Source organism: Eumetopias jubatus, unplaced genomic scaffold, assembly GCF_037043125.1.
Source record: "Eumetopias jubatus isolate StellerSeaLion01/CBP00866 unplaced genomic scaffold, mEumJub1_p1.0 scaffold_14, whole genome shotgun sequence".
In the NCBI taxonomy this organism is placed as follows: Eukaryota; Metazoa; Chordata; class Mammalia; order Carnivora; family Otariidae; genus Eumetopias; species Eumetopias jubatus.
This window is the reverse complement of record NW_028274820.1, coordinates 75,802,835-75,814,954: the sequence shown is the minus strand read 5'-3', so window position 1 is coordinate 75,814,954 and position 12,120 is coordinate 75,802,835. Positions and strand designations below refer to the sequence as shown.

At 38.6% G+C, this 12,120-nt stretch overlaps 1 protein-coding gene and 1 pseudogene across 4 annotated transcripts in view; one reads left to right on the top strand and one right to left on the bottom strand.

Annotated features, from left to right (window-relative positions):
- Positions 1–12,120, bottom strand: part of ST7 (suppression of tumorigenicity 7) — a 235,114-nt gene that overhangs the window by 160,330 nt on the left and 62,664 nt on the right. The gene's annotated exons all lie outside the window — the stretch shown is intronic.
- On the top strand, positions 5,091–5,445 carry LOC114210677 (putative protein BRICK1 pseudogene; annotated as a pseudogene).

Sequence of the window (12,120 nt, the reverse complement as noted above, 5' to 3'; positions counted from 1 at the left end):
ATTAATATTAAAATCTGAAGAACTAAAATAAAATTGGCAAAATATTCTGAGTGACTTCAATAAATAGCAAATATATGTATTATGATGGTGTAGACAATCACTTCCTCATCTTGGGAGGTAAAGTCAGGCTCCCTTCAGAACTCACTCATGACAAGTCTTCATTGACTAAAGGCAATTAAACACAGGAAACTCTCTGGCTTCCTCTGAGAGGTCCTGTTGACCTGGGAATAAGAGGCAGTTATCACGGAAGTAATATATGTTTAATCAAGAAAATAGTTCTTGACCTTAAAACTTAATTTGTTTTTTTTAAGATTTTATTTATTTATTTATTTATTTATTTATTTGACATAGAGACAGACAGTGAGAGAGGGAACACAAGCAGGAGGAGTGGGAGAGGGAGAAACAAGCTCCCTGCTGAGCAGGGAACCCAATGCGGGGCTCGATCCCAGGACCCTGATATTATGACCTAAGCCGAAGGCAGATGCTTAACGACTGAGCCACCCAGGCGTCCCTAAATTTATTTATTTTTTTAAAGATTTTATTTATTTATTGGACAGAGAGAGACAGCGAGAGCAGGAACACAAGCAGGGGGAGTGGGAGAGGGAGAAGCAGGCTTCCTGCTGAGCAGGGAGCCCGATGTGGGACTCGATCCCAGGACCCTGGGATCATGACCTGAGCGGAAGGCAGACGCTTAACGACTGAGCCACCCAGGCGCCCCAGGCGTCCCTAAATTTAATTTGTCTTAAACATATGACTTCTTCAAGCAGAACAGAATTTTGTTAGGCCACAATGGAAAAATTGAAAAGGAAAAGTCTCAAACACCCCAGCAATGCATACCAATGCTTGCTTCATTAGTCACTATTTTTATCAACACCAATTTCAAAAACTATAAAGCATAAATAATTCATCTTTATTTTCCCCACTGGGAAGCTTAAGTCAAAATAAAAAATTACTAAGACTGAATACATTTCCTCCCTCAAATTGCTATAATCAGACACGCGGAAGTAGAGCAAGACAACAGCAAGGTGTTCCAAAGATTGATTATTAATAGCATGTGTTTTGTGATGCTTTGAAGTTAACTCATTCTTGAATGTCTAATTTTTTATGGATTACTACGATAATTCTAAAACAAAAAGGTAAATTGGTTTGCATGTTGCAATGATAGTTCAAAACATTACTTATCCCACCCTTAACAATTATACTGAAAACTTCAAAACCAAAAAAGAATTATTAATTACTAAAATTCATGAAAGAATATAACCTGAGTGGAACCACCAGGCTAAAATATATATTCAACATAAAGGCCCTATAAGATTATGCCAAATCACATTTTAATATTTAATTACTCGAATTTTTCCTCCAAAAGAGAAAAACTCCATTAGTGGATCAAAGTTTCAAAAGTAAACAAGGAAAGTGTAAAAGTCCTAGGAGGAAATATGGGAGGTTTTAATAATTTTTTTAAAATTTTAGAGAAGGAAAGGCCTTTGTAGGCAAGACACAAAACAAGACACATAAACAAAAAATTTAAGCCTGACTACATAAATATTTAAAATATCTGCATGAGAGAAGAATACCATGAATAAAGACAAAAGACAAATGACAAGCTGGAAAATTTTATTTGCAAAATATATGGCAGAAAAAAAGATTAACTTTCTTAATGTAAAATAAGCAATTATACATCAATTTAAAACCAATTTTATATATATTTAACAATGTTCAACCTCATTCATAATTAAACACACTTAAATGAGATATTATTTTTACGCATCAGGTTGACAAAGATAATTATATAAAATTATTACGCTTCCTATGAACTATTGCCCTCATTTTATCGGTAAGATAACTATGTAATCTTTCTAACATCATAGGAAGTGAGAGAATTGTCACTTTTTTTAAAGTTTGTTCATACACAGCACTGGTGAAAGTAAAGTGAGCAGGTATCTTTGTACGTGATTGTTGATGACCTCTTATGAAAGACTCTTGGGGAAAAATGTCATAGACTCGATATCCATGGCCCCTGAAAGTGCTATACAATTTTTCCTGGTCATGAGACAACAGCTTATCTATTACTGAAAAATTAAGATATACTAAGGTCTTGTGCCTCTCCTAGAAATGGGCTATATATTTCCAAAGCAGAAGAACTACATGCAGGACTCACATATGCTAGCTAAATACCGTGTTCTTAGGTCCATCAGCATCCCAAACAAGGGAAAATGCAAGGCCAGATGTCACACTGCCTTCCCTCCCCTCTGTTAAGACCTGCACAATCATCCCACACACTATCCTGTAGGACAGGAGTACTCCAACTTCTGCCCCACTCTCGTTACTGCCAGAGGAACTACACTGGCTCTAAGACCCGGATCATCTGCGAAAGTCAAGGCTGGCAATCAGAAAACAATGTTTGACATTGTATTTAAGAGGGAATAGAGAGAGTGTCACTCTGTCTGATCTCTATCTCTTAGTGTCTTACACTTTCCACTTTACTGTGACTAAAAATCAAGGTATCATCTAGCACAGACAGAAGCTACAAAACAGAGTATACATTGGATGGACTATTTGGAGAGTAATTTTGAAACAATCATCAAAATTTTAAATTCATGAACTTATCCGTCCATACCACTTTGGGCAATTTATGTTGCAAATATACTTGTGCATACTCACGATGACTTGTGCTATAAACTGAACGTTGGCATCCCCCCTAGCAAATTTGTAACGTTGAATCCTAATGCCCAAGATTATGGTATTTGGAGGCAGGGCCTTTGGGAAGGGACTAGTTGATGAGGGCAGAACCCTCATGAAGATTAATGCCCTTATATAATAGACCCCAAAGAGCTCCCTTGCCCTTCTGCCATGTGAGGACATGGCAAAAAGATGGCATCTATGAACCAGGAAGCCGGTCCTCACCAGAATCCAACCACGCTAGTGCCTTGATCTTGGACTCTGCAGCCTCGAGAACTGCGAGAAACAAATTTCTGTTGTTTATAAGCAACCCAGGTCTATGGTATTTTAATACAGCAACCCAAATGGATTAAGACAACTTACAATACCCAAACCTAAAGACAACTTAATAGCCCATCAACAGAGGACTGTTTAAAATGCGGTACAGTCATTTAAGGCAATTTTTTTAAAACACTGTTTTTTTTAAAAAGAATGCAATCAATGTAAATGGAAAGTCTCTACATCTTTTTTCAACACTGATTAAAAAAGCAATAACTCAAGGAATATAAAACTATGGATAAAAGGCTCCCATTTATGTAAAATAAAAGGAAGAGAAAATATATACATGCATTTATTATGCAAGATTATTTCTGAAAGGTTACATATGGCCACCCACATTCCTTGGCTCACAGCCGTCTTCCTCCATCTACAAAGCCAGCAACAGCAGGTGGGGTTGTTCTCATATCACATTATTCTGGCCTCTTCTGCCTTCCTCTTCCACATTTTTTTTTATTTTATTAGATAGAATAGTGTGTGAGCATGAGCAGGGGAGGGGGGGGAGATGGAGTGGGAGAGAGAGTCTTAAGCAGGCTCCACGCTCAACGCAAAGCCCAACATGGGGCTTGATTTCACGACCCTGAGATCATGACCTGAGCTGAAATCAAGAGTCAGACACTTAACCAACTGAGCCTCCCAGGCACCCCCTCCCTCTTCCACATTTAAGGACCATTGTGATTATACCGTGGCCACCTAGATAATCCAGGATAATCTCTGTATTTTAAAGTCACCTTATTCACAACCTCAATCCCATCTAATACCTTAATTTCCCATTGCCATTTAAAGTAATATATCTACAGGTTCTAGAAATTAGGACATGGACATCTTTAGAGATCATTATTCTGCTTATTACCACAGGCAAGGGCATGCAGTTTAGGGAAAGTGATTTTCTTATTTTTCTTTAAGGCAAAGATGCTCTGCTGAAATAGTCTATCCAGCTATTTTAGGAAAATGGGAACATATGTATGCATGCAGACAGAAGGAGCATTTATATATGAGAAAAAAGATCTTTTTGGGTGCCTGGGTGGTTCACTTGGTTAAGCAACTGCAGGGAGTCTGCTTCTCCTTCTGATCCTCTTCCCTCTCATGCTCTCTGTCTCTCATTCTCATAAATAAATAAATAAATAAATAAATAAATAAATAAATAAATAAATAAATAGAAAAAGGATCTTTTTAAAAGACGATTTCATGGGGAGAAAGTAATAATGCAATGAGAAACAATGTATATGAAACTGTATGGAAAACAGAACATTCTGGCTAGCACCAAGCATTAATCAAATTTTCCCAGCAGCAAATGTTTTGCAGACCTTCATTTTTCGCTAATATTAATTCTTTTAAAGTATCCATACTACTGTTCTACAGCTCTGGCAGATTTAGTGACTGTAACATGAATCCTTGGCACATAAACATCTCTAAGCTTCACTGGAGGAAAAAAGCTGAACACTCCAGCAATAGCAGAATCTGCAATGAATAACCTGTTTCCTCACCTATTAAAATTACATTCATCCTCAATGTAGAAATAAATGAATATGCAGTAGAAATTCAATCCTTTATTTCAGGATGACACATTTCTAAGCCCTTCAAATGAAAATCAACGAATACATCTATACACACATCACCCAGGCTTCCTTGCTCACTAGTGAAGCCTCTGAAGACTTCCCCAGAGAATTCGCTGAATATTCCAGAAAGCATCTTCTATGGAAGATAACTCTGCCTCAATCCAGAGAAAAGGGAGTAGATGGTGGAGGGAGGAAAGAAGAAGAGAAGAGGAAAAAAAGATGAATAATAAGAAGGTTTGTGTGTATAATTCCATGAAGTAAATTTATAGAATGAAACTAGAGAAAAATATTCTTCAACACACTGGATTAATTCAGTTAATTGTAGATCCTTTTGACAACTATCTTACTGCATAAGCTCTATTAAATGCAAATATGAAAGTCTATATATATCAGCAACATTTTCTACCAGTGATGGTTTCCCAAAAGGTAACTGGTACCTATCAGCACTCCATAGTGACAAACCCAGACCCACTTGGAAAGAAATGAATTGGATCAGTAGATTAAGATTCTAATCTTTATCCTCGTCAGGTGGCAGCAATGGCGGGTCAAGAGGATCCAGTGCAGCGGGAGATTCATCAGGACTGGGTGAACCGGGAATACATAAAAGTCATCACCAGCAGCATCAAGAAAATCGCGGACTTTCTCAACTCGTTTGATATGTCTTGTCATTCAAGACTTGCAACACTAAATGAGAAACTGACAGCCCTCGAACGGAAAATAGAGTACATTGAAGCACGGGTGACAAAAGGTGAGACCCTCACCTAGAACTACACCATGCTGCTGCTGGGAAGTTGCTTTACGGAATACAGGCCAACGTGGGAAAGGCCCCAGCAGCCTCAGCTCCTTCCTCTGTCCTTAAAGAGCAACAGGGCTTATTCTTGTTTTTCTTTTTTCAAAAGCGTGGCCTTTGGGCTCCGCTGTGTACATCAGTGTGTGATGTGGCATGTGAGAAGACGTCCAGGAGAGCTCTTGGAACCAACATTAGGCATTTTATCTTTTTAAGTAACATTTTGTAGAACTGTTCGTCAGTGTATTTGAGGCGCTCCGAGCCAAATGCCTGGGACTCTTTGTCAAGGTCCTCCCCACCTTTCTTTCTCTCTCTCTCTCTGACTTTCCTTACAGTTCTCATTGCCTCTGCGTTGATTCTATAAACAGTCTTGTGTCTCCTTTCCACCTTTGGTGGGGGATGGGAGGCAGTCCTGGCTGAGACACTTACGCCCTGGCAAGGTGGCCACCAGAGAATGTTGTTCCTAACCCACCAGTTTCTTGTCCTTTTGGGGAAGTCAAGGCCAGGCCCCCACTTCGCTTGACGGGACATTTTCAGAATTTTCTTTTTGTCACTTGGGGTGTATTTGCCTCTCATATTTCCCTAATAAACTCCTCAACTTAAAAAAAAAAAAAAGATTCTAATCTTTAAAATAAAGTTACCTGGGCGCCTGGGTGGCTCAGTTGGTTAAGCGACTGCCTTCGGCTCAGGTCATGATCCTGGAGTCCCGGGATCGAGACCCGCATCCAGCTCCCTGCTGAGCAGGGAGTCTGCTTCTCCCTCTGACCCTCTTCCCTCTCATGCTCTCTATCTCTCATTCTCTCTCAAATAAATAAAATCTTTAAAAAAATAAATAAATAAAATAAAATAAAATAAAGTTACCTACAACCATTCCCTGGAGACGATGCAACCTGTTCAGTTTAAGTATGCCTATGCAGAGAGGGGATTGTCTGTGCAGAGTAAATATATACTTACCCACCAACTGACCATGTGTGAAGTTCTTAAAATGACCTGGTTTCCATGTGCAAACATGTTACTGATAAGACTTCTTGGGTTCTTCTAGCTCCCATGGCAGATTCTTTCCCTTATGACCACTGTCTGGAACTTTGCAGGACGATTTGTGGGGCCAAGCAGTGTGGTCCGTGACTATAAAGAGGAGGGCCAACTGGCCCAAACTGAACTCAAGCCCGACTCACCAGGATCACAGCCTAACCAAAGGTCCCAACCACCCCCTGGCATCTCCACAGGTGCGGAATAGGGAGGAGAGATTCATTTCAGTCACCTTTTACACACACAAAAAATATTAATTTTTGAAAATAAAATCAAAAGCTGTTTCTCTTATACAAAAGAGAGAAAGTGAATATTATTGCATTCTTCCATAACCTTATAACTTCTGAATTTACACAAAGGTACATTTAAATATATACCAATTCCCAGCTCAGAGGGGAGTCTGCTTGAGGATTCTCTCTCTCTCTCTCTCCCTCTCCCTCTCCCTTTGCCCCTCCCCCTGCTTGTGCATGTACATTCTCTCTTTTTCTCTCTTCTCAAACAAATAAATAAATCCTAAAAAAATACTGTGGCAAAATAAAATACTGTTAAGAAAAAAGCCGACTGCAAAGTAGTATCTACAAAATGACATCCTTTTATATGTATACTCAAAGACTACTTTATGTTAAAACAGGTAAGAGAAGTTATCACTAAGTGGAAGGATTTGAGATCTTATTAAAGACGTATGCTCTAGGGCGCCTGGGTGGCTCAGTTGGTTGAGCGACTGCCTTCGGCTCAGGTCATGATCCTGGAGTCCCGGGATCGAGTCCCACATCGGGCTTCCTGCTCAGCGGGGAGTCTGCTTCTCCCTCTGACCCTCTTCCCTCTCGTGCTTTCTATCTCTCGTTCTCTCTCTCTCTCAAATAAATAAATAAAATCTTTAAAAAAAAAAATAAAGACGTATGCTCTAAAGACAATTGGAAATGTTCACTAGATTTTACACACACACACACACACACACACACACATAGCCCTTTATATATATCTGTGCATCTCTGTATAGTATAAATCTCTCAGTACACTGCCCTGTAAATGCTCAATCAATACATGCTGATTTGTATCTGTACTTGTTTTTTGTTTTTTTTTTAAAGATTTTATTTTTTTGAGAGCACGAGGCGGGGAGGGTCAGAGGGAGAAGCAGACTCCCTGCTAAGCAGGGAGCCCGATATGGGACTCGATCCTGGGACTCCAGGATCACGACCTGAGCCGAAGGCAGTCGCTTAACCAACTGAGCCACCCAGGCGCCCTGTATCTATACTTGTATAACTACCCATTCAACACTTAGTATATGTGGAGCACTGTTTTAAGCCATTTACATATACCCTTTCAGCATGGGCTAGGTGTTGTCCTCAACTGAAAGATTACAAATTTACCGAAGATTACTTGCCCAGTAAAAGGCAGAACAAAGATTCAATCTCAAGTCTATCTGACTCTAAAATTCAGAGCCTTCTTTTTCTTCTCCCTCCCTTTTTTCACCATTTGTATTATTTAAAATGTCTACAGTGAAAATGAACTCTCGTATGTTACGGAAACATGTTATTTCAGATGTAAAAAAATTAAAATGGTTTCATGTTTTAAAAATAGCTCTCACCCTAACTTTGAAAAATAAAAATGTCATGAAGTATCAATCAATACTCACTAGGGGAAAGTCTTATTTATAAGGAGGATTAAAACTGGCCAGCAAAGATTAATACAGGAACCAAAGTGAGTTAAGTCTTTTTCAGCAATAGCAACTGTCAAACCCTACCATCTGCTGTGGTCCCCTCTAATTAGTATATTAGAACTATTTTCCAAGTTTAGGAATGATCATTAGCAATGAAGAAGTTATCACATTAGATCTACCTTTTCAGCACCTAGCATCTCTCATGTATTTTCCACTTAAGGCTATAGTGATAGAAAATCCAGGCTTTTCTCTCCCACCACTGCCCCCCCCTTAAAGAACATAGGGCACTAAATATTTTTATCAAAAATATCTCCCCTCAAAATCTCCACACACAGAGCCCAAGTATCTGAAATAACTATTTCAGTGCAGTCTAGGGTCATTCTCATTCCTATATAATGTCCCCCAGAAGCCTACTGTAGTAAATTATTTCCCAAAGCAACCATTTACCATCAACTTGACAAACTTAAATGTTGGGCAGTGATCAGCTCAACTCTAATATCAGATATTGGAGTCAACTCTACCTAGAAATAATTTCATGAAATTCAAGGTTATGCTATTTGCCATATAATTAAAAGTCTCAGGTGATCTCTCCCTCTCACATTCAGAAGCAGTAAAAACCCCCAGGGAACATAAGAACAATTTTTTTTTTAATATTTAAGTACAACACAGTATGCTGATATGTTAACAGATAATTTTAATAGTTTAATGAAAATTGAATAAAATATTCCTTCCATCTCCAATAGGAGAATTTGAAAAGATTATAGCACTCGATCATCCTGATTTTGAAAGAGACTGTCCAGTCAACGCAAGAGGTGCTGGTCAGAAGCTAGTATTAACTATTCTGGATCAGTCTTTTACAACAGGATTTTCTGTTTTCTGCCCATTCTAATCCATGACATCTGAGCGCCTTGCTCAGTTTAAATGGCATCATAAAATCTTCGCCTCTTCATCTTAAGATTGGCTCTCCTCAGGAAGCTTTGGTGGTAGTGCTGTACAGTAAGGGTGTAACATAAAAAGGCAATGCTGTGTATTTTCATACAAAATACAAGGTCACAGGACCTTGCTCCCAAATGCCAAATTCTTCTAATCACCAGCATAAAATACCAGCGTTGGGACAAGGCTGCCTCAGCAAGCACGGCACAGGCAACCGCTCGGGCTGCCCACGCAGCTTCCACAGCCGCTGTTCGGGGCCGGGCTGCTCTCTCCACTTGGTACTGCCGGCGTGCCTGGAGCCAACCAACAGCTTTCAACCTGCTTCGGAGGAGGCAGAGACTTCATACGAAGCAACCTGCTGAATTTTGTAAAAGTCTAACAGGCCTGTAGGCTGAAGTGCTAAAGCCTGGCATGAAAAACAGGTCTGACACTAGTATCATCACCCATTCCTGTCAGTAGAAGAGGATTTTAAATGGACACTGGGCTGGAAGAGTCAAGCAACTGGGGTTTTCCCACCCGATACAGGGCACTTTATTATTAGGCAACCACTGTTTCAGAATACAAAATGGGCATCCAAACCCAAAAGTGTATGAATGCGATAGATGGTTGCCCCAGGAAAAGACATAACTGCCACCTAAAGGCTCCTGGCCCCACTTCCTTTTTCTGTTTCAACAGGATTCTCGGAAAAGGCAGCTTAAATGATTACCTCATTTTCAGTGTCTGGGAAGGAAACTAAGTACAAAATTTAGCACAGCTGTTACTTTAGCCTTATTTCTACTACAGATTTTCAAAAGCAAAAAGATAAAGTCCAGTCAGCAAAAGGAGTAAAATACCCAGTAATTTCCTATCCAGATCCTACTGATTCATGATAAATGGTACACTGTCCCTCATTCCAGACATGACATTTTGGGGGGCCCCACACAATACAAATGATAAAATATGCTGCATCGTTTGGGCTGACACCGGTCATCGATCACAGGGACTGGGACAGCCACGGAGTGCTACTCACTAACAGGGAGGTGGTTCCCTGCATGAAAGGCAAAACAGAAATTCTAGTGCTTCGGGAGTAAGGAGGTCTAATAAAACACAGGAAAGTCAAGCCTTCGTGTATGGAATGAGCTTCCCAAACCATAATAAACAATTCCCAGAAAGATTTCTTAAACAGAAAGTAACTATTTTACTTCTCAGCATGGGACCTCCACAAATGCAGTCCAGGTCAAAAAAAGAAAAACCACTATCTCGGCCTTTTAATGCTTATATCCTAAGAAACCTCCAGAATGATTTATGATATAGGATGAGGCTATATATTTCTTTGTATGTATCTCAAAAATTCCCAATCATCTGGTTGTTCATATTAGATCCTAAACTAGCAAATTCTTTGAGGATTGTTTATTCTACAAAGAATTTACTCATAGGCTAATCCTAATTTTTTGAAGCTACAAATTAAGAGTACATTCAACACCAAAGGAAAGAAAAAATTAACTCAGTAAACACAGTCCAGTTTTATCCTGCTTAAAACTGTCAAGTAGAGAAAATTCTGAAAATATTTATGAAAAAGCTATTCTCATGCTGGCAGCAGTGGTTAAAATGGAGATATTTCAAGTATTAAAAAGAAAAAGTCTAAACAACAGCTTTAAATAATCAAGTTGCTGTGAAGTGAAAGGGTTTGAAAATGATGAAACTGAAGGAAAGTTAAAATTTCTACTATATATGTACTTTAAGCAAACTGGATATACTGAGTAAAATTTGAATTTGCAGATGAATGATTTGCTTTTTAAAGAAGTCTCCCCCCCAAAAAAAATCCCTAAAAATAGAAAAGTTATTTTCATTCATTTGAAATCTTCTACTGACAAAAGAAATCAATGCACAATTTCAGGAAACAAAGGCGAGGCATACTCTGCATCCCTGACTTATTGTTCCATTCTCACACCACACACAGCTGGTGTTATGCAGACTACAACTTCCTCAACAAGAGAGCCTGGAAAAGGTCAATTTCATATTAAAAACAAATGGACTATAGTCAGGTGTGCAGCTGGTGACTACTCAGCAGATGAAGATCCAAGGACTCAGAGACCTAGGTACTTTGTATCTAAAAAACCCAACTCTCTCCGATCCTCTGCATGGAATCAAAGGTAGGCACAGAGTCTTTGCTTAGTGAAAGCTTGAAGGAAAACTAGGCATGCTGCAACAACACAGTAAAAGTCTTTCATAATACGGATACACATTACTGGGTGCAGTGGGAATGCTGACTCTTGCCCTTAGAGAGCCAACAAAAACATCTCTGAAACAAGCTGGTATAAAACCTAAAGGAAACAAATCCAAAAGCAAACTCATAGGTCTTTTATTTCCTTATTATTCCTCCTTATATAGTGATAATTCTGTGCACCCCATTAAGAATCAAGAAGACTTTATCAAATGCCATTTAACTGAATTAAATGGAGATTAAATAACGCATAACTTGCTGCAGCATCTACATCAAAGTATCATAAAACTTTAAAAGAAAGAATTACAGATATGCGTGACTTTAAGAAAATCTAATAAACAAAAATACAAACACATAAAACCAGATAAATTGGGGAATAGTACTTCTATTTAAAAGATTCTCCTTAAATATAAAGCTTGAGATAAGTTAAAATATGGTACCACTACAAAGGTATGAATTCCACATCTCAATAAAGAGATGGATACCGACATTATTGTATTTAATAAGCAAGACACTGAGAAATGAGATTAAGCACAGGTATTAGGTGAAGTAAGCATAAAACCCAGAACCACCAATGTCCTGTCTTTAAATAGCTCTTCCCAACACATCATAGACTTTCCTATAAAAAACTATTAAATGGACAAATTACCTTTAATATTTAGTTTGGTAGCCAAAGGTGAGTAAACTTCCCAAGTCCTAGGGAAAATGCAATGCAATTGGAAGGATAAGGCAATAACATCAAAGACTCTAATACAATAATACCTAATAAAAGGTAACATTCATAAGCATTTTATGGCATTTAAAACTCAAAACAGTCCCATGATATAGTACTATATATATATATATATATATATATATATATATATGCTCATTTTAGAGAATACACTGAGGTGAAGAGAAGTTAGTTAACCTACCCGTCACACAGCTGCAAGGGTGAGGATTCCAACCCAGAAAG